Raw genomic sequence first — 24065 nt, 5'->3', positions numbered from 1 at the left:
GCGCTGATGGATCCGCGGTGGCTGCACGAGGCCTCAGGGAAGCGGCACTCGTGACGCGCGGCTTTAATGACACAGCGCGCGGCCTCAGTGAATTCACCACGTTGGGCGGGCCTCGGACGTTGTTGCCGTCCAGTCGCGGGACTAAGTTGCCGGTTGAGGTGGTATTCCCACTGTCCGGGTTGGCAAACACCGGCGTGGCAGATGGCAACTACAAACACCACCTCTGAAAACTCAGGTACAAACTTTTTGCAGCTCGCTCTGACGACACGCAGCTCTCTAGTGACGACACGCAGCTCTCCACTATATCCTGTTCAACTCGAACTCGTTTGTTTTCAAATGTTGAAAATAAACCTTGCTGCAGTTATGTTCCGTATTTTAGTTTTATTGTGAAAAAGTCAGAAATTGTCAGAAGTAGCTGTTTTGAGGGAGATAACATTGCTGTGCAGCCCAAGAAAACAAAGTTTGGCATGAAAAATGGGCTTTTTCTACTGTTTTGCAATAAATGTAGTTGGAAAAAGACACTTATTTGCCAGGAACAAAAATCGTGTTACACAGTGAATCAGCCCTTGGTAAACTGCATTATACCCCATCATCACCAATACATTTTGTTTGGCAAATCTAAATATGGCATTAGCCAACAGCACATTACTGAAATGATTTTATTGTGAAACACAAACACAGCATACCCTTATGTGTAAAAATCTGGATATCCTTGGATTTAAGTACAACATTCAACATCACTGATGAAAACATTTTACTGAAAAGACTGTGTTGGGGTTACTTAACATAAAGGTTTTAAAGTCCATTCATTATTCATTCATTCATTCATTCATTTTCTGTGACTTATTAGCGACTGGCTGGCAGCTTATCCCACACTTCTCTTTCCCTGGCTAAGTCCTCCAACTCTTCCTGGAGTATCCCAAGGCATTCATTCCCAAAACAGCTGGGATATATAATCCCTCCAACATGTCCTGCATCTTTGCTGAGGCTCGTTAAAGGTTGGACGTGCCTGGAAACCTCCCTAGGGAGACAAACGGGGGCATCCTCACCATAATGCCTGAACCACCTCAGCTGGCTCCTTTCGATGCAAAGACCTTATTCTTTCGGTCATTACCCAAAGTTCATGACCATAGATGAGGAAAGGAGCATAAATTTAATCGTAAATTCAGAGTCTCACGGTTCTGGCTCAGCTCTTCCTTCACCATGACGATCCGGTGTCGCCGATCCGAACGGTTTCCCCCCTCAAAATCGGTCCGCCCTGCCTTCACTTTGCGTGCGTCATTAGCCGCAGTTCACTGATTATCACCTCGTTTCTGCTTTAAAACTGCACTCCAGTCATCTTCTGTCTCAGCGACAGACATCTGAAGCTCTTGTACAACAATCATTTTCACATAAATTCAGCATTATTTCATCATAAATGCATAATGACACCAAAAACCTTGTTGATTAGTTGTTAAAGGTCAAGATCAATGTTACTGGAGTGGACCTTTGTAAAAATGTTGTGAGCAGAGATTATTTTAGGTGTACCTGCCCAACTGTCACCAAACTTGGTATATGCCTAACACACACATTGACCCCAGGGTGTAGTTGCAGCTATGTGTGTGTTTTTTACCTCATTGTTGGCAAGTGGTTAATGCGCTTGGTTTCAGTTCAGAAGGCTCCGGGTTCAAATCCCACCCCTGCCACATTTCTCCATGTAATGTGGAGTTGCGTCAGGAAGGGCATCCAGGGTAAAACCTGTGCTAATGAACATGCAGATCCACCTTGGATTTGCTGTGGCGACCCTAGTGCAAACAAGGGAGCAGCCGAAGGGACTTACTGCCAGCCCTAAACAACTCCCAATTTTTTTGGAATGTGTCACAGACCTGAAATACAGGAATGGATGGTATCACAAATGGAATGGCACTGACCACTCAAAACATGAAATATCTTGGGATCATACTGTCTGCAATTGAAACAGATGTCGAAGTAAATCAAAGAATCATTGTTTTTTTTAATTTGCACTTTCCATACAGTCCCATCTTTTTTTCTGAAAACACGTACACACACGAATACTGGAGTGCTTGGCATATACCACGCCCACAGTGCAATAATAGCCTTCATTAGGAACTCCAAGACAATAACACAACTCCCAATCAAGTACAGAATATACCAAAATGATGCACTGTCCTCGTTGATGTTCCCCCTCAGCCAACTCATCATAAATAGCGGATATGGATATTGATTCAGGAGTGGAGTAACCATCAGCCACGTCCTGTACATGGATGACATCAGGCTGTACGCCAAGAGTGAGTGAGGCATTGACTCACTGATTCACCTCACCATTATCTACAGTGAGGATACTGGGATGTCATTCAGACTGGATAAGTGTGGCCAAATGGTGTCAAAGAGAGGGAAGGTGATCCGGACTGAGGGGATGTTGTTGCCAGAAGGCAGAATAGTGGACATACAGCAGCCACAAGCCAACAGGAATCACGATTCAGATCAAGAAAGTCAGCCACTGTCCAAATACCTCCAAATGTAAGCCAGGTGCTAGGAAGCCCGCGCAACAGTTAAATACTATCCGAGACATCAGTACATACTACATCCTACTGTCATCAGATACCCACCTGGAATAATAAGTTGGCCACAGGAGGAGAAAGATGCCACTGATGTCAAGACATGACAGTTCACAAATGCACGGAGGTCTCAAACCAAGGTTCTTGCACCTGAGGGTCTATGAGCAACGGAAAGAGGAAGTGCAAGGGCTAGTCTGTGTTAGAGACAGAATCCAGGATGAATCGCAGAGCATCCTTGAATACACCAGAATGACCGCCCCCTGAGATCAGCTGTTACAAGAATGCCTCAGAGAGCTGAAGACAGACAGTGATCAGGAACAGGAGGAGGAAGCATCATGAAAGATCAAGACCCTCCATGTAATGTACCATTGACAGATAGAGGAAGTGGCTGACATCAAGAAGTCCTACCATTGGCTAGAAAAGGCCAGACAAACAGCACAGAGGCTCTGATCATGGATGCACTGTTGTGTGGGCCGCCAGAAGAGGAGGTACTGCTGGCCCACCACCAGAGGGCGCCCTGCCTGAAGTGCGGGCTTCAGGCACGAGAGGGCGCTGCCGCCACAGACGCAGCCGGGAGTGACAGCTGTCACTCATTATTTCCTGACAGCTGTCACTCATTCTTCATCATCTCACGCCATAAAACCCAGACGTCATCTCCACCTCATCGCCGAGATATCGTACTTCTATGGAAGTAACTTTCTCTGCCTGTATTGATTGATTGTGTTGCAGCTGTCTTATCAGAGGACCGGCGTGGGTCGCGACTGTTTCGTCCTACGTCCCGTCAGATAAGTGGTTACACAGACGCTGCACGAGTGTGTATTAGAGGTGGAGGTGGCATTCCCACCGTTGTTGTTACGGGGTGTACACACACCCACACTTGACTGTTTTTGCTCTTCGCCAGCAATACCAGATCCGACAGTCGGGGACGGTGATCACCTGGGAATTTGGGACTTGGCGGCTCCAGTATTCACCAGGTTCGGTGGCGGCGGAAATCGTGTGGTTCCGGCTCTTCTCAGGACAGACGTCTTCTATCCTCGAGCCTGCCCACACGTCACCTTTGTGGATTGACTGTTATCAAATTCTGAGATTGTCTGTATATTTGTTGTGCACCTTCACAACATTAAACTGTTACTTTTTGGCTCATCTATTGACCATTCATTTGCGCCCCCTGTTGTGGGTCCGTGTCACTACACTTTCGCAACATGCACAAGAACAAGCCCTAAGAAACAGATCCATAAAGGCAGGTGTCTACCACAGCTGACAGGGGCCAAGTTGCAGGCTGTGCAAATGTGCCCCAGAGACATTTCAGTGCATAGCAGCAGGATGCAAGATGAAAGCTGGGACAGCATAAAAGGCACAATCAAGTGTCAAGAATAATGTAGAGGAACATCTGTACCACATACCACATAGAAGTTGTCACGTCCCAATGGGAGACACCACCAAAGGTGGTTGAGAATGACAGGGTTAACTTACTGTGGGACTTCAAATTCCAGAAAGACAAGCAATTGTTGGCCAACCAACCAGACACAGCGGTGATTGACAAGGGAAGGAAGACTGCAGTTGTGATCGATGTTGCAATCTCAGTTGGCAGCAACATCAGAAAGGAGAACAGGAAAATTGAGATGTACCAGAGGCTAGAAGAACAATTGGAGCAGATGTGCAAGGTAAAGTTCACAGTGGTCTCACTGGTAATAGAAGTAGTAGGAGTTGTAACTCCCAAATAGGAAGATGGCTCCAGCGGATTCCAGGCACAACATCAAGAGGTCTCTGTCCAGGAGAGTGCAGTCTAGGAACAGCTAAAATACTGGGCAGAACCTTCAAACTCCCAGGCCTCTGGTAGAGGACCTAAGCTTTCTAACTGTCCCAATTAATCCCCTGGCAGCATATACATATACACACACACACACACACACACACACACACACACACCACACACACACACACACACAACACACACACACCGACCTCGGATTTGCTGTGGCGACCCCAAGTGAAAACAAAGGAGCAACCAAAACTTACTATATATTACGTATACACACAGTGCATTTGGAAGTATTAACAGAGCTTCACTCAAGAAATCACAAGTACATAAGTGTTAACAGCCTTTGCCATTAAGCTAAAAATTGAGCTCAGTTGCATACTGTTTCTCCTGATCATCCTTGAGATGTTTCTGCAGCTTAATTGGAGTCCATCTGGGATAAAATCAGTTGACTCAACATGATTTGGAAAGGCACACAACTGTCTACATATAAGGTCCCACAGTTGAAAGTGCATACCAGAACACAAACCAAGAAGTCAAAGGAATTGTCTGTAGACATCCGAGACAGGATTGTTTAAAGGCACAAATCTGGGGAAGCGCACAGAAGCATTTCTGCTGCTTTGAAAGTCTCAATAAGCACAGTGACCTCCGTCATCTGTAAATGGAAGAAGTTTGAATCCACCAGGACTCTTCCTAGAGTTGGCTGCCCATCTAAACTGAGCAATCAGGGGAGAAGGGCCTTAGTCAGGGAGATGACCAAGAACATGATGGTCTCCAGAGCTCCAGTATTCCTCTGTGTTGAGAGGAGAATTCTAGGACACACTCTGCAGCAAGCCACCAATCAGACCTGTATGGTAAGTGGCCAGACGGAAGCCACGCCTTAGTAAAAGGCACATGGGAGCCCCCTAGGTTGCCAAAAGGTACCTGAAGGACTCTCAGACCATAAAAACATAATTCTCTGGTCTGATGAGATAAAAGATTGAACTCTATGGCTTGAAAGCCAAGCACCATGTTTGGAGGAAACCAAGCACCATCCCTACAGTGAAGCATGGTTTGGCGCAGCAAGCTGTGGGGATGTTTTTCAGCGGCAGGAACTGGGAGACTAGTCAGGATTGAGGGAAAGATGAATGCAGCAATGTACAGAGACATCCTGGATGAAGACCTGCTCCAGAGCGTTCTTGACCTCCTGGCATCTTTCAACAGGACAATGACCCGAAGCACACAGTCAAGATATGAAAGGTTGCTTCATGACAACTCTGTGAATGTCCTTGAGTGGCCCAGCCACAGCCCAGACCTGAATCAGATTTAACATCTCTGGAGAGATCTGAAAATGGCTGTGCACCGACGCTCCCCATCCAACATGATGGAGCTTCAGAGGTGCTGCAAAGATAAATGAGCAAAAGTGCCCAAAGATAAGTGCGTTGAGCTTGTGGTATCATATTCAAGAAGACTTGAGGCTGTAATTGCTGCCACAGGTGAACAAAGGGTGTGAATACTTACGTAAATGTGATTTCTTAGTTTTTTATTTTTAAGAAATTTGCTAAAATTAAAAAAAAATCATGTTGTCATTATGGGGTGTTGTGAGTAGAATTTTGAGGGAAAAAATTAATTTACTCTATTTTGGAATAAGATTGTAAAATAACAAAATGTGGAAAAAGTGAAGCGCTGTCAGTACATTCCGTATGTTATGTGTGTGTGTGTGTGTGTGTGTGTGTGTGTGTGTGTGTGTGTGTGTGTGTGTGTGTGTGTGTGTGTGTGTGTGTGTGTGTGTGTGTGTGTAACATACATATATAAATCTCCAAGCTCTCCAAAATCAGATGTTTACATACTGTTGTGCTGTACTAAAAGGACTCGATGTACATCTCATTAGTTGCCACAGAGATAAGGTGCACAATTTGCTGCAGTGGCCCCTCCTCCTGCCCTTCATTTAGAAGTTCTCATGGTTTATACACCAGCTCTTCCACATTTACGTGGAATAAAGTCAAAATGACAATAGAGGAACAACAATTTGGAGGTCATGGGAGACTTGTCATGACAAATTACATGTTTCTGTGTGTACTTCTGTTTGGGAGTTTGTGTTTTTTGTCTGTGAATGAAATATGTACTCCTTTTCTCTTGTGGTAATCGAGGGTGACATCTCTGAGAAACAACTGCTTTATTATTCACACAGTGTGGGGAAAAATGTACCCATTTGTCTAAATATACACAGGAATAGATAGTTATTTGTTCTGTGAACATTCCAGCTGGCTGTATTATTTTACATTCATTTTCATGTACTGCATTGCCAGTATGCTTTATAATATCACTAAATTCTATTTTCAAGACAGCAAACAAGATAACCATTTTATATATTTATGTTGTTTACATTCGACAATGAGCAAAGGTTTGCGTGTGTTGTGTGTTCAGCATAGATACTTTAGTCAAATGCATATTTTTTCAGAATGTCTGTGATGTGAGAAAAGGCTCGAGTGAGGCTGCTGCTCACAAAGAAGTTGAAGCAGAGAAATGCCACAGCGCACGCTGAGTGACGTCAACCAGGAGGCCCTGTGGGGATGAGGTGAGTCAGAGCCAGGGCCGCGGCCTCGCCAGCTCTCCGCAGCCATGAGCGCGTCATCACCAGTCTCACTGACACCCTCTCACATTTCTCTGCATCTGCTTCAATGTGCCTCTGCCTCCCTCCATCCCTCCGCCTCCTCAGGAGGATCTCTTCGCATCCATGGCATACGCCAGTCCTAGCGATGCTTGCTCATCTCACTCCACACTTTTTGGGTGGGGTTTTTTGTATTTTTTTTTTTTTCTTTCGTCGAGCTCTAAAAAGGGACATTTTGTACACATCCCGAGGATGGTGATTTGTGCAGTTATCATGACATCGCGGAAAATTGAAGTTTGGTCTTGAAATATGCGCAGAGTAGCACGGTTTGGTGATGTAAGAGCAATGAGTCACACATTTGCTCGACTCTAGCAGTTGGACAAATACTAATAACCAAAAAAAAAAAAAAAAACTCCATAACAGACCAACAGGCTCTAATGTCTTCCAGACCAAGCCGTGTTCAGGTTAAGAGTGCAAATGCTTATGTATGGCAGCAGTGTAGGTTTATGCTGATAAGGAGCTCATTAATGCAGCTTGTACTGATTGTGATGTATTGGGGCTGGCAGAGCCGAGCTGTGATGATTCACCCATCACCAGCACAGCTACACTTTAAATATTTCTGAGGAGCTGCTCAGTCACAAAGTACGCCACATACCTTCATTACTGCCCTTCTCAAGGCTTCTAACAATCAGCATCACCGTCACCAAACACTGATTGGTGGCAATAATTAAAAAGATAATTGCTTACTTTTAATTCAATAATTACATCCCTTCATCATCACTACCTTTGTCTCCTCTATTAACAGGCCATTTAAGCTCTAAGCATCCCATTAATGTATTATTTTAATGCAAATAGTCACATGTACAGTGCATTGCATCAGAGGGGCGATGCATATGCTGCACGTGTGTCCTTACTATAAACAGGCTGAAGTGTGTGTGGTCCTGTGATTTTGTGTGTGGGTGTGTCCACAGTGGGTCACGTGGCTCTCGATGTGTCCAACATAGATCTTTGTGCGTAAGCTACCACCTCACTCAATGGAAAACTACAGAGCCACACTTAAGTTTGTATGTTAGAATTGATTTAACTTGCAAACTTAAGTTCAAACAACTTAATTCATTAAGGTTTTTACAAATTGTAACACTTTTTAAAGTTGGTTCAAACATTCTCTTTTTTCAGTGAATAACAGCTGAGTAGATCCTTGTCATTTGATTGGTGCTTTGTATGTCACGTGACATGGATTATTCGTTCCATTTACCGTGCAAATTTGGTTCCATACATTTTCTACCATTGTATGCTGCAAACCCCGCCCACACTAGTGGGGTCGGTGTTTAGCTACACACACACACACATACATACATACATACATACATACATACATACATACATACACGTGTGTATATATATATATATATATATAATATATATAATAATATATATATATAATAGTAGCGTTCAGAATAATACTAGTGCTGTGTGACTAAAAATATTGATCCAGGTTTTGAGTATATTTCTTATTGTTACATGGGAAACAAGGTACCAGTAGATTCTCACAAATCCAACAAGACCAAGCATTCATGATATGCACACTCTTAAGGCTATGAAATTGGGCATAGTAAAAAAAAGTAGAAAAGGGGGTGTTCACAATAATAGTAGCATCTGCTGTTGACGCTACAAACTCAAAACTGTTATGTTCAAACTACTTTTTTATCAATCCTGTGAATCACTAAACTAGTATTAAGTTGTATAACCACAGTTTTTCATGATTTCTTCACATCTGCGAGGCATTAATTTTGTTGGTTTGGAACCAAGATTTTGCTGGTTTGCTTGGGGTCATTGTCTTGTTCAAACACCCATTTCAAGGGCATGTCCTCTTCAGCATAAGGCAACATGACCTCTTCAAGTATTTTGACATATCCAGACTGATCCATGATACTTGGTATGCGATATTAGGCCCAACACCATAGTAGGAGAAACATGCCCATATCATGATGTCTTCACTGTGAATAATTTCTTCTCAAATATCAATGACAGTTGTTGCTATTATACAGATGAACAGTTTAATCGGATCATTAAAACGGATAACAAATTATCAATAATCCATTTCAACAGCAGAAGTTTATATGCAAACTTTAACAACATTAAAGAATATTTAAATCAATTTAAAAAAATATTTAACATAATTGCTATATCAGAAACATGGATCAATGAAGATAAAGGAATGGATTTTGAACTGGATGGATATGAATTTAATTGTGTAAACAGAAAGAATAAGAGTGGAGGAGGAGTGGCTGTGTATGTGGATAAGAACATGGATTATAAAATAGTATACAATATGACAGCTGTGATTGATAACTTATTAGAATGTATAACTATTGAAATATGTGAAGAAAAAAGCAAAAATGTATTAGTCAGCTGTATATGTAGAGCACCAGGATCTAGTATTGAAACATTCACTGACTGTATGGGAAAAATGTTCTCAAAAACTAATCAAAAAACTGTGTTCATTTGTGGTGACTTAAATATTGATCTGCTCAATCCAAATAAGCATAAAATAACAGATGAATTTATCAGTATAATGTACAGTATGAGTTTATATCCAAAAATCACCAGGCCAAGCAGAATTACATCCCATAGTGCCACCTTAATTGATAATATATTCAGCAATGATATTGAGAATAACACTGTGAGTGGATTATTAATCAATGACATTAGTGATCATCTACCAGTTTTCATCGTTTATAATAGAAATCATCGGCGGAATCAGCCAGAGGAGAAAATAAAACAGGCGAGTGCGGACAGAGGAAAACATGAACACACTAAAGAAGGATTTACAGGAGCAAAACTGGGAAAAGGTATACAGTGAAAGTGATGTTGATAGTGCATATGAAACTTTTTACAAATATTTACATCATTATATGATAAAAATTGTCCAATTAAACAAGACTACAGAAAACAAAAAATCCAACATCGACCATGGATGACGAAAGGGTTACGAAATGCATGTAATAAGAAAAATACACTGTATAGAGAATTCATAAAACTTAATCAATCAATCAATCAATCAATTTTTTTTATATAGCGCCAAATCACAACAAACAGTTGCCCCAAGGCGCTTTATATTGTAAGGCAAGGCCATACAATAATTATGTAAAACCCCAACGGTCAAAACGACCCCCTGGGAGCAAGCACTTGGCTACAGTGGGAAGGAAAAACTCCCTTTTAACAGGAAGAAACCTCCAGCAGAACCAGGCTCAGGGAGGGGCAGTCTTCTGCTGGGACTGGTTGGGGCTGAGGGAGAGAACCAGGAAAAAGACATGCTGTGGAGGGGAGCAGAGATCGATCACTAATGATTAAATGCAGAGTGGTGCATACAGAGCAAAAAGAGAAAGAAACAGTGCATCATGGGAACCCCCCAGCAGTCTACGTCTATAGCAGCATAACTAAGGGATGGTTCAGGGTCACCTGATCCAGCCCTAACTATAAGCTTTAGCAAAAAGGAAAGTTTTAAGCCTAATCTTAAAAGTAGAGAGGGTGTCTGTCTCCCTGATCTGAATTGGGAGCTGGTTCCACAGGAGAGGAGCCTGAAAGCTGAAGGCTCTGCCTCCCATTCTACTCTTACAAACCCTAGGAACTACAAGTAAGCCTGCAGTCTGAGAGCAAAGCGCTCTATTGGGGTGATATGGTACTACGAGGTCCCTAAGATAAGATGGGACCTGATTATTCAAAACCTTATAAGTAAGAAGAAGAATTTTAAATTCTATTCTAGAATTAACAGGAAGCCAATGAAGAGAGGCCAATATGGGTGAGATATGCTCTCTCCTTCTAGTCCCCGTCAGTACTCTAGCTGCAGCATTTTGAATTAACTGAAGGCTTTTTAGGGAACTTTTAGGACAACCTGATAATAATGAATTACAATAGTCCAGCCTAGAGGAAATAAATGCATAAATTAGTTTTTCAGCATCACTCTGAGACAAGACCTTTCTGATTTAGAGATTGCGTAAATGCAAAAAAGCAGTCCTACATATTTGTTTAATATGCGCTTTGAATGACATATCCTGATCAAAAATGACTCCAAGATTTCTCACAGTATTACTAGAGGTCAGGGTAATGCCATCCAGAGTAAGGATCTGGTAGACACCATGTTTCTAAGATTTGTGGGGCCAAGTACAATAACTTCAGTTTTATCTGAGTTTAAAAGCAGGAAATTAGAGGTCATCCATGTCTTATGTCTGTAAGACAATCCTGCAGTTTAGCTAATTGGTGTGTGTCCTCTGGCTTCATGGATAGATAAAGCTGGGTATCATCTGCATAACAATGAAAATTTAAGCAATACCGTCTAATAATACTGCCTAAGGGAAGCATGTATAAAGTGAATAAAATTGGTCCTAGCACAGAACCTTGTGGAACTCCATAATTAACTTTAGTCTGTGAAGAAGATTCCCCATTTACATGAACAAATTGTAATCTATTAGACAAATATGATTCAAACCACCGCAGCGCAGTGCCTTTAATACCTATGGCATGCTCTAATCTCTGTAATAAAATTTTATGGTCAACAGTATCAAAAGCAGCACTGAGGTCCAACAGAACAAGCACAGAGACGAGTCCACTGTCCGAGGCCATAAGAAGATCATTTGTAACCTTCACTAATGCTGTTTCTGTACTATGATGAATTCTAAAACCTGACTGAAACTCTTCAATAGACCATTCCTCTGCAGATGATCAGTTAGCTGTTTTACAACTACCCTTTCAAGAATTTTGAGAGAAAAGGAAGGTTGGAGATTGGCCTATAATTAGCTAAGATAGCTGGGTCAAGTGATGGCTTTTTAAGTAATGGTTTAATTACTGCCACCTTAAAAGCCTGTGGTACATAGCCAACTAACAAAGATAGATTGATCATATTTAAGATCGAAGCATTAAATAATGGTAGAGCTTCCTTGAGCAGCCTGGTAGGAATGGGGTCTAATAAACATGTTGATGGTTTGGATGAAGTAACTAATGAAAATAACTCAGAACAATCGGAGAGAAAGAGTCTAACCAAATACCGGCATCACTGAAAGCAGCCAAAGATAACGATACGTCTTTGGGATGGTTATGAGTAATTTTTTCTCTAATAGTTAAAATTTTGTTAGCAAAGAAAGTCATGAAGTCATTACTAGTTAAAGTAATGGAATACTCAGCTCAATAGAGCTCTGACTCTTTGTCAGCCTGGCTACAGTGCTGAAAAGAAACCTGGGGTTCTTATTTTCTTCAATTAGTGATGAGTAGAAAGATGTCCTAGCTTTACGGAGGGCTTTTTTATAGAGCAACAGACTCTTTTCCAGGCTAAGTGAAGATCTTCTAAATTAGTGAGACGCCATTTCCTCTCCAACTTACGGGTTATCTGCTTTAAGCTGCGAGTTTGTGAGTTATACCACGGAGTCAGGCACTTCTGATTTAAAGCTCTCTTTTCAGAGGAGCTACAGCATCCAAAGTTGTCTTCAATGAGGATGTAAAACTATTGACGAGATACTCTATCTCCTTACAGAGTTAGGTAGCTACTCTGCACTGTGTTGGTAATGGCATTAGAGAACATAAAGAAGGAATCATATCCTTAAACCTAGTACAGCGCTTTCTGAAAGACTTCTAGTGTAATGAAACTTATTCCCCACTGCTGGGTAGTCCATCAGAGTAAATGTAAATGTTATTAAGAAATGATCAGACAGAAGGGAGTTTTCAGGGAATACTGTTAAGTCTTCTATTTCCATACCATAAGTCAGAACAAGATCTAAGATATGATTAAAGTGGTGGGTGGACTCATTTACTTTTTGAGCAAAGCCAATAGAGTCTAATAATAGATTAAATGCAGTGTTGAGGCTGTCATTCTCAGCATCTGTGTGGATGTTAAAATCGCCCACTATAATTATCTTATCTGAGCTAAGCACTAAGTCAAAAGGTCTGAAAATTCACAGAGAAACTCACAGTAACGACCAGGTGGATGATAGATAATAACAAATAAAACTGGTTTTTGGGACTTCCAATTTGGATGGACAAGACTAGAGAAACTGCAGAAGTGTGTAAGACTACAACTCTGCTTCCTGGTCCCAACCCTGGATAGTCACGGTTTGGAGGATTTAAGAAAATTGGCCAGATTTCTAGAAATGAGAGCTGCTCCATCCAAAGTGGGATGGATGCCGTCTCCTAACAAGACCAGGTTTTCCCCAGAAGCTTTGCCAATATCTATGAAGCCCACCTCATTTTTTGGACACCACTCAGACAGCCAGCAATTCAAGGAGAACAGGCGGCTAAACATGTCACTCCCGGTCCGATTGGGGAGGGGCCCAGAAAACTACAGAGTCCGACATGTTTTTGCAAAGTTACACACCGATTTAATGTTAATTTTAGTGACCTCCGATTGGCGTAACCGGGTGTCATTACTGCCGACGTGAATTACAATCTTACCAAATTTACACTTAGCCTTAGCCAGCAGTTTCAAATTTCCTTCAATGTCGCCTGCTCTGGCCCCCGGAAGACAATTGACTATGGTTGCTGGTGTCGCTAACTTCACATTTCTCAAAATAGAGTCGCCAATAACCAGAGTTTGATCCTCGGCGGGTGTGTCGTCGAGTGGGGAAAAACGGTTAGAAATGTGAAGTTTTGGCGGTGTACACGGGGCTTCTGTTTAGAACTACGCTTCCTCACAGTCACCCAGTCAGCCTGCTCGGGATCTGCCAGGGGGGAACTAACGGCGGCTAAGCTACCTTGGTCCGCACCGACTACAGGGGCCTGGCTAGCTGTAGAATTTTCCACGGTGCGGAGCCGAGTCTCCAATTCGCCCAGCCTGGCCTCCAAAGCTACGAATAAGCTACACTTATTACAAGTACCATTACTGCTAAAGGAGGCCGAGGAATAACTAAACATTTCACACCCAGAGCAGAAAAGTGTGGGAGAGACAGGAGAAGCCGCCATGCTAAATCGGCTAAGAGCTAGTAGCTACGCTACTAGCTCTTAGACTAAAGAGGCAGAAAATAGATATAAGAAATACAAAAATAGATTAACTAATATTATACGGGTATGTAGGAAGGAATATTATAGTAACATATAATAACAAAAACAATATTAAAGGAATATGGGATATATTAAATAGCATTATCAAAAATGGTAATAAAAAACAGAGTTACCCTCAGTATTTCATTGATAATAATGTCAAGAAGGAAAATAAGGATGAGGTAGTCAACGGTTTTAATAATTTTTTTGTAAATATTGGACCAAGCTTGGCAGAAAAAATTCCCAATTCCCAACCTGAGGATTGGGATAATAATCTCATAGAAAGAAATCCCTGTTCAATGTTCCTCACAGCAGTGGATGGAAAAGAAATTATAGACATTGTGAATAATTGTAAATATAAAACATCTACCGATTTAAATGAAATTGATATGGTGGTGGTAAAACAGGTCATTGAATGGATTGTAGAACCATTAACATACATCTGTAACTTATCATTTCAAACCGGTAAATTTCCCAATCAAATGAAAATAGCTAAGGTTGTGCCGCTGTATAAGACTGGGGATAGACACCACTTCACAAATTATAGACCTGTTTCTTTGCTTCCACAATTTTCCAAATTATTAGAAAAGTTATTCAATAATAGATTAGACAAATTCATAAATAAACATAAATTACTTACTGATAGTCATATGGATTCAGAGCACATAGTTCAACATCACTTGCATTAATAGAATCAGTTGAGGAGATTACAAACGCCATAGACCACAAATTACATTCAGTTGGAATATTTATAGATCTTAAAAAGGCTTTTGATACAATCAATCATGACATATTAATCAGTAAACTTGAACAGTATGGGATTAGGGGGTTGGTGTTGCACTGGGTGAGAAGCTACTTAAGTAACAGAAAACAGTTTGTGAAGTTGGGGGAATATACATCATCATGCTTGGACAATGCTTGTGGCGTCCCACAGGGGTCAGTATTGGGTCCAAAACTGTTTCTAATTTATAAATGATATTGTCAATGTTTCCAAAATATTAAAATTAGTATTATTTGCAGATGACACAAGCATTTTTTGTTCTGGGGGGGATTTGCAGGAGTTACTGAGGAGGATCAGTATAGAAATGGGAAAATTAAATATGGTTTGACAGAAACAAATTATCATTAAAGTAAAACAAAATACATGTTATTTGGCTATTGTAATACAGACATACAGGTTCAGTTACAAGTCGTTCAGCCATGGAAGCTCATCGTCAGTCCAGTGCCCTGTGGTGCGGAACTGTCAGCCTTGCACAATGTCATCTGTGCCTTGGACAGAGAGAAAAAGAGCAGAATCAGGCAGCTGGAAATAATTACACCTAATGTATGAGTTCACCAGCAGTAAATCAAGAGGGAAGCAGAGAGAATACTAAAGTGATCACCAGCAGCTAGCCCTGATCTTCACTAACAGACCCAGAATTTAGATGAAGTGAGGCCGCGACCTGTTCCATTGCTAATGAGATGAGTTAAAGGGATAGGAATCATAGTTTCATACTATGCCAGTATGCTAACCATAGGAGAGGGAGAACAGATGCATCTTCAAGGATTCAAAAGAATTTTATTGTCATATGCACATAGGAACATGTTTCCTGCACAGTGAATTGTGTTTACTGCATTTTACCCATCCTAATTGCCACTTAGGAGCAGAAGTCGCCTTTGGACGCCCGGGGACTAGCTCTAGATGTACATCCCTGCCTTTGTCAACAGCAGGGCTGAGCAAACCATGACCGGCCTCATGACAACAGACGACGCACACTAACACACACACACATAAGCCGGCCTGGTACATGAACACATATAAAAGCACACACAAGGTAAACTTGGGAGCATGGTTTACACATAGACGGTTTTGTCAGCGGATAGTACGTAGACCGAAGTTCGCGGTAGTTCTGGCTGTTTTCGCGGTGGAAAGGGGCGGAGCATTTCGCCAGCATTTGACCGCCGTAATAGCCGCAACTACGCGGATAAAACGCCGCTAAATCCGCCGAATAAAGCGGCGTTTTGACACCGTAGCATCCAGCACACGTCAGGCAACGGGGGTTAATACCCAGTTCTATCCTTTACAATCGCAGTGTTCTGCTGCTGCCGATAATGCCCTGTGTACCACTGGATTTATCCAGGCAAATCCTGCGTTACTCCGGGAACTTTTACATATAGGCACTACCCCCAGAGTATAATAGGCTGAAGCAGCAGGAATACATGCCTCTGTCACTCCAGGGGGAGGGAGATACTCAGCCTTTTCTTCTCTTTCCTTTTTCCCCTCCTCAACGTGTTGCTCCGTCTCCACCACAGGGCTACCCTCTGCTTCTGAACCAGACCTCTTGGTAAGTCCTTGCCTCTGCCAGTTTTCTTTTAGGAGGCATACTGGAGCTTCTCTGCAAAAATATCTGGAGCTGGCCGCGAGTGAGAGGCCTGCATGCAGCGCGCTAGCGTTTCTATATTGACCGCTGCCTATCGGCCGTTTGGAACGCCGTTAACCGGGAGGTGGCATTTAGAATGGCGTACTGTCCGCTAGCGCCGGCGTTTTGTCTGCCTCTATCGCCGGTTAAAACGCCCTTGAGGATGCCGATGTGGGCTCTATCGCCATTTTACACGCCGTTGATTAGGGATACAACGCCGGCCGCCAATTACAGTGGTGTAAACTGCGGCACTACAGGAAGGGGCAGGATTAAACGGTGAGTAAAAAGTATCAAACGCCGTTGTTCCGTTGTCTCCGTCGTCACGCAAATTCTCCAGGAGTGCTCCCGGAATTATTCAACATGTTGAATAATTGTTTGGACGATTCCCGGTAAAGCCGGAACTAAGCCACGCCCCTAGTGCCGGCATTAACAACGGCGTGTGATCCTTAAGACAGCCAAAAACTCTTCCGGGATGCTTCCGGGAGCTCTTACCGTCTATGTGTAAACGGGGCTTAAGTCTGAACTTGAATGTCTCCACAGAATCTGACGGTTTTATCTCCACAGGGAGATCATTCCACAAAACGGGCATGATAAGAGAAACCTCTGTGGCCCACAGACTTTGTATTCATCCTAGGAATACAAAGTAGTCCTGCACCCTGAGAATGCAGTGCCTGAGCTGGTACATAGGGTGTAATTAGGTCAGCTAAGATGTGAGGTGCTAGTCTGTGAATATTATAGGTTAGTAACAGAACCTTAAACTCTGATCTCTTATCGTGCGTCAATAAAACAATCAGGTTCTCAAGTCCAGATTTGATGCAATTATTTTCCCTTTCATATAGCCAGCATGCTGCCATAGTATGTTACTATGCTTTTTACCCTTTTAAATTCATTCTGTTAGTAAAGAGAGTGTGCCACGGCCTCAACTTTATCTAAAGACTGGGTCTTTTAGTGAAGCTTAGGGCTAGTGGCCGGCGATTACCTTAGTATTTCTTCTGTTTTTCTTGTTGCTTAATGCTGACAAATATAATGTATTTGTCATCTTTCTGATGCCCGATTATGTTTTTTCTCTCTGTTTAAGGTGCAGCTCCATCCAGAGATGGGATTGATGTCTTCTACGACAAGCCTCCCGTCTTGTGCACCAATGTGGACTACCAAAATTTCCTGTACATTCATATTGTTAATTGTGTCAGTAACATGGCCCAAGCAGTAGGTTACTCCTTTGAGTCTGGTCTGCTTGATGTTTCTTCCTCAAATCATCAGAGGGAGCTTTTCCTTACCGCTGTTGCCTGTGTGCTTGGTCTAGGGAATGGTAAGGTTAGACTTTACTTGTCTGAAGTGCCTTGAGGCAACTTTGTTGTGATTTGGCACTATATAAGTGAAAAAAAAATTAATTAAAGTCAATTTAATGTACAAAGGTTCATTTCTGGTGTATAAATCTCACTGTTTTAGGCAATGATAGCTATCAGCTGGCTGATAGAAGCAAGTTAGAGACAAAAGCAAACCGGCTGATTTCAATAGAACAGCATACAGTCCGAGCGAGTTTTCATCGAGCAGCCAGTCGCAGAAGTACAAATTCTCACTTCGCCGAAGTGATGTGGCACCAACCTTGAGAATATGTAGCATCCTGGGCAGAGCAGAGAGTCAAATGTTGACCTAAACACGAGAATATCATAATACTTAATTTCGTCATGCTTTATTTTAGCTAATAGCCATAATTAGCATTATCAGGGCAGTTCCAACATTGGGAGATACATTATTCATGCATTAATTTTGTCCAGTCTGGACAAACTGCAGTTCCCTGTTTATTTGTATCAGCCAAGAGTCTGTGGCTCAACTCAAGCTGGTTCAAAATGCTGTCATGCTTCATTAACTAGCGGCAAACATTCTGCAGGTCTCATGTGCAGTTCATTTGGTCTCAGTCTCGGGTGGAGCAGGTTGTTCATTAATTGTCAGGTTGGTGGTTCAACGTCTCCCTGGCTACTCATATTTGAATGTTTAAATGTTTCTGAATGAGACTCTAAACCACATATTGCTCTGGCAGATCCACCTTCATCAGTATGAGGATGTAAGTTATTGTTGTAAAGCAGATGTAACTGTACAATCTGCCATTTTGATGACTTCTAGGTTAGTGTGGTGTTGGGCCTGGGTACTTTCTGGAATTACAGTGTCAGTACAGTTTCGACCCACATGACCATCAGGCTGGTCAAGACTGTGTTTCGAAGCTCGGTTGGAAGCACAAGCTGGTAAATTGTCTGAGACCCTAATCGGTGTCACCTGTACAGGATGTTATTGAGACGCTCGGGACGACTGCAGGAAATGGAAGGTCAGGGAGTTGATTCTGCAAAGTGTGGGGGCGGTGTGTCCCCATGCTTGATCTGGAAAATGACATGCTTAATGCCAGGAACAAAAATTGTGTTACACAGTGAATCAGCCCTTGGTAAACTGCGTTATACCCCATCATCACCAATTCATTTTGTTTGTCAAATCTAAATATGGCATTAGCCAACAGCTCTTTGTCTGTCTGCTAGTTCTGCCTCAGTTAGATGGAGAATGGCTGGCAATCCCCCAAACTGGCCATCCAAATTGAGACATCATTTCTTTCAACACTTCGCCATAACCTCTGCCACTCACTTAGCTAGTTCCTTGAGCTCAGCTGAATATATTTTGGTGATGTTACTGCCAGTTTCGGCTGTATACAAACTACTTAATTTACCTCATAGACAATGCAAGAATCCCCCTGCACTGTGCATGTACACGGTAAGTGAAGTTCTAAACCTTCTAAGGCTGAACCATTTGCATACTCAACAATCAGGTTTTGGTAGACTCGGACGACAAATCATCAACAAAAAGCTTCTCAATTTGCCATACTTCTTTAGAAAGCAATTACCTCTTCATATTGATCAGCTACTCAGGGTTAACTTACGTGCTGCTAATTGGCTGGTCAAAGAGTTAGGTATCATCCATGTGGGGGTACTGTGGGACATAGAAAACTACAAAATTAACATGTTGAATAACTGTGTCAAAAGAAAAATAATACTTCTATTTAAACTGAAAGCTTAGTTAATCTGGTTCTGTTTATACCTGGGTTACATAAGACAAAAAACACTTGGACCCCAAAGACTTAAGCCTCATTCTCCTTCAATTCTAGTGAACTCATTGCAACATAAAATCCACTGTTATCCCACTAACAATAACTGTATTTGTGATCTTGACACCAGACATTTGTATGGAGTTCATGTTACTTATATTTTCAAAACTGGTGCTCAAATTAAATGGCTCCTGGCTGGCTCACCACTTCTGCAACCAATTTAGCAATATAAATTAATGTCCTCCTTCTACGGGGGGTACCATTGAGAGCATCCTGACCATCAGCATCGCTGTGTGGTACGGTGCCCTGCACCGTATCCTGCCGCAAGACCCTGCAGCGCACTGTGAAGCAGCTGGGAAGATCATTGGTGTCCCTCTCCCCTCTCTGCTGGACATCTACCACACCTACCTCACCCACCCCAACTCAGTCTTTTCAGCCTGCTGCCGTCGGGGGAGGAGACTGCAGAGACTCCAGGCCAAAACCAGCAGGCTCAAAGACAGTTTTTTCCACCAGTCAGTCAGGATGCTCAACTCCCTCCCTGCTCTGCCTCCACTGACTCTGCCCGCCCACGTACTCACCAACCCCAACCTCAGGACTACACACTTCACTTTATCCTCCCCCATTGCACTATTGCGTCCACATCAGGACTGCCTATACTGGTACATTAGTATATACCCATTGCACTATAGTATTTAATGTTATAATGTTTTACTGTCTACATCAGCATACCTCCACTTGCACTATTGTATTATACTGTTATACTGATTACTTTAGCATACCGCCATTGCACTATTGTATTAATGTTATACTGTTTACATTAGTACACTGCCATTTGCACTACAGCATCATACCGTTATGCTTACACTGTTATACTGTTTTATATTGTTATTTTTATTTGTAAATCAGTAGTATTTAAGGTACGTTTTTTACTTAGCTTAGTAGTAGTTTTTATTCTTTACACCATTGGTCTGAGAGGACTGAAATTTCATCTGTGCTGTATGTCAAGCATATATAGCATATTTGACAATAAAGCTGACTTTGACTTTGATAAATGTGGATTACAGTGTAATAAATGAGGAATGGTAACCTGGGCTAGTATCTGAGGAGACCCAATTCTTAAGAGCCAAGGATTTGAGCAACAATTAGAAATTTGTGGTTACTGAGTATTTTAAACTCAAAACCTGTTCTCCAACCTCAGTGCTGACTCGCACCTAAGTAGCGGGTGAAGTTTGGTTTTGACTGTTATGTCACAACTTTACTTTCTGACAGTATTCCTTTAGATCCTACAGACAGTCTTACAAATATTTCAACACTAAACTTAAGACAAATCTTAACTGAGAGATACACTGATATTAGGCACAGGCACGCAGAAGACTGTGGACATGTCATTATTTATTGTCAATTTTTCAAATTTTCCTTCAATTAGTCTGGTCGGTGAATTATTCAGGTTAATTATTTGGACTGGTGTATTAGTGGGGTCAGTACACAAGTGCAATTAATATTGAGTATAATGAATAAATATAAGTAACAAATTTTCACTTTTGTCTTGTTCCTGGGTTAAAACCATAATTTCCCATTCCTTCACAACCAATCAAAAGAGAAAAGAGTGGTCTTGACCTCCAAACTTTGGTTTTGTGGTCAGGACAAGAAATTGCAACTTAACCAGTTTTTGCATTCACTGAGTGGTCACTACTAATTTCTGGAAAAGTTAAGTCCATTTGTCAGAGTTGTGGTCATCATATTTTCTTTTTGTGATCATGTCAAAAGGGTTCAAACATCATTTTGAACATAATACAATGTTGACAAAGTAATTATATTTATGAAAACCTTCCTCATTTGTACAGATTGAGCAAGAACTTTCAAGAACAGGAGAATAATTTACTGAGGTTTGAAGAATCTCCTTTGTTCATGAAAATTTCACTCTTTAATCAAAGAAAATTAAACAACCTTGTGGAACATTCCGGAAATGTGTAGAATAACAAAGAATGTTCTAGAATCTTTGAGAAAACCCACAAGAATCTCATGGAACTCTCTAGAAAATACCAGAAATCTGTAGAACAGTGCAGAACAGTGAAGAATTTTCTAGAATCTTCTACAATTTCCATAATGGTTGACAACAAGTTCAGGAATATTCTTGAGAAATCAAGAAGAATCCAGAATGCCATCATAAAAGACTGAGAAAGTTATGGGGTGTTACATGACAAATATTTAAACAGGGGTTCATAGGCCAGCATTCAGTCAAGCTCGGACTACCTGAGAAGATACCCCAGAAGAAGAGAGATTGCATCAAGAGGCTGCAATCATTCTCCAGATAAATTCTGCTACATCTGTGGCCAGTTCATCAAGAAAAGAGCAAACAAGTTTTCTGTGACAGCATCCAGCAAAATGTGTGAAGCCTACAAAGCTTATTTTGGAATGCCAGTTGGAGACCAAGATAAGAACTGGGCACCTCACTTAGCTTGTGAATATTGCAAGAAAACACTTGAAGGTGAGAAAGTTATGTTTTGTTGAAAAAGCCAAAATCTTGTATTGTAAATATTGAATGGTACAGAGGGGAAAAGAGTAATGAAGTTTGCTGTTCCAAGAATATGGCGTGAACCCACTTACCACTCAACCAACTGCTACTTCTGCATGGTGGATCCTTCCAAAGCATAAGTGGGAAGAATGCACCTGCTATTCCTTATCCTGACATTCCATCTTCAATTGCACCAGTGCCACATAGTGCTGAGCTTCCTGTACCTTCACCTCCAGAAAGAAAACACCCATCAGAAGAAGAAAGCGCTGAATCAAAGGATGGGGAGAACAGTGAAGTGGACTGTGACATTACAGATACAGTTTGTTTTCATTGGACCACAAGTCAAGAAAATCATAGAGTGCCCTGAATTTCCAAAGAAACTGACAGCAAGGAACGGAAGCATGGAAAAGTTTTGTTGATGTTGTCCATAGGTTTCTGGGCAACCACAAGGCTGACAATTGTGTGGAACTGGTTGAGACTTTGGTGAGAAACTATGGCCAGATGGGTTGTAGGATGTCACTGAAGGTCCACATTCTGGATGCTCACCTTGACATCTTCAAGGACAACATGGTGGCATACCCAGAAGAACATGGGGAGCGCTTCCACCAAGACATAATGGACTTGAACACAGATATCAGGGATCTTACAATGAAAACATGATGGGGGACTACATTTGGGGTCTGATCAAGGAAAGTGATTCATTGCACATTCGCTGTTGGGAAAGGGTCGTAACACGGACCCGCAACAGGGGGCGCAAATGAACGGACAATGGATAAGACAAAGAGCAACAATTTAATGTTGTGAATCGCACAACTAAATACAGACACAGATAATGCCAGTTGTACACAAGGTGACGTGCGGGCAGGCTCGAAGATAGGAGACCTCTGGCGATCGGAGAGCCGGGACCCACACAGCTTCCACCACCAATGGTTCTGAAGAACACCGGAGCCGCCAAGTCCTGAGTCCCCAGGTGGTCACCGTCTTCGGTTGCAGACCCTGGTACTGCTGGCAAAAGATGACAAAACAGTTATGGTGAGTGTGTATCCACACACCCAGTAATCCTTTTTCTGCAGGTCTTCAAGGAGGGAAAACCTCCACCTCCGAAATAGGAACACTCTAGCAGCTCCTGTCAGTCACTTATCTGGATGGAGTGGGAGGCGAAGACGTCGCTGCTCCCACTACACGCCACTCCAGTTATCTCCGACTTCAGGAAAAAGGCTGCAGACAAAGATCAGGTTAAGACACAGTCTTACTCACAGCGGAGAAATACCTTCAACGGTAGTTGATTTCTCGGCGAGGGAGGTGGAGTAATGATCCAGCTTTTGTAGAGCTGGTGGTGATTGGTGACAGCTGGTGTAAACGAGTGACAGCTGTCACTCTCTGTCTCGGCGCCCTCTCATGCTTGAAGCCCGCACTCCAAGCAGGGCGCCGATTGGTGGTGGTGGGCCAGCAGTACCTCCTCTTCAGCGGCCCACACAACAGGAAACCCCCCTCAACGGGCGCCTCCTGGTGCCCGACCAGGCTTGTCCGGGTGTCGGCGGTAGAAATCGGCCAGGAGGGCCGGGTCCAGGATGAAGCTCCTCTTCACCCAGGAGCGTTCTTCGGGTCCGTACCCTCCCAGTCCACCAGATATTGAAACCCCCGGCCCTTCCGACGGACGTCCAGGAGCCGGCGAACTGTCCATGCCGGCTCCCCGTCGATGATACGGGCAGGAGGTGGTACGGGTCCAGGAGTGCAGAGAGGTGAGGCATGGTATGGTTTTATCCTTGAGACATGAAACACTGGGTGAATCCGCAGTGAAGCTGGGAGTTTCAGCTTCACTGCGGCCGGACTGAGGATCTTGAGTATTGAGAAAGGTCGATGAACCGGTCTTGAGCTTTTGTGATTCAACCTGCAGTGGGATGTCCTTGGTTGATAACCACACCTCCTGCCCAGGCTGGTATGCAGGGGCCGGGGAACGCCGGCGATCTGCATGGGCCTTAGCCCTCGTCCGGGCCTGCAACAGGGCAGAACGGGCGGTCCGCCACACACGGCGGCACCTTCGCAGGTGGGCCTGGACCGAGGGGACCCCGACCTCTCCCTCCACAAGTGGAAACCATGGGGGCTGATACCCCAAACACGCCTCGAACG

The 24065-nt window shown here is 42.7% G+C and overlaps 1 long non-coding RNA gene across 1 annotated transcript; it reads left to right on the top strand.

The window, feature by feature from the left end:
* The first annotated feature begins 2027 nt into the window (after window positions 1–2027).
* LOC117502760 lies at window positions 2028–21203 on the top strand. Its single transcript, XR_004558403.1, has 3 exons — window positions 2028–2039; window positions 18504–18507; window positions 20946–21203. It is a non-coding gene; the product is annotated as an uncharacterized LOC117502760 (long non-coding RNA).
* Window positions 21204–24065: the final 2862 nt, after the last annotated feature.

This window comes from Thalassophryne amazonica, chromosome 2 (assembly GCF_902500255.1).
Source record: "Thalassophryne amazonica chromosome 2, fThaAma1.1, whole genome shotgun sequence".
In the NCBI taxonomy this organism is placed as follows: domain Eukaryota; kingdom Metazoa; phylum Chordata; class Actinopteri; order Batrachoidiformes; family Batrachoididae; genus Thalassophryne; species Thalassophryne amazonica.
Note: the sequence above shows the minus strand (reverse complement) of the source record. Positions and strands in the feature narration are given on the sequence as shown.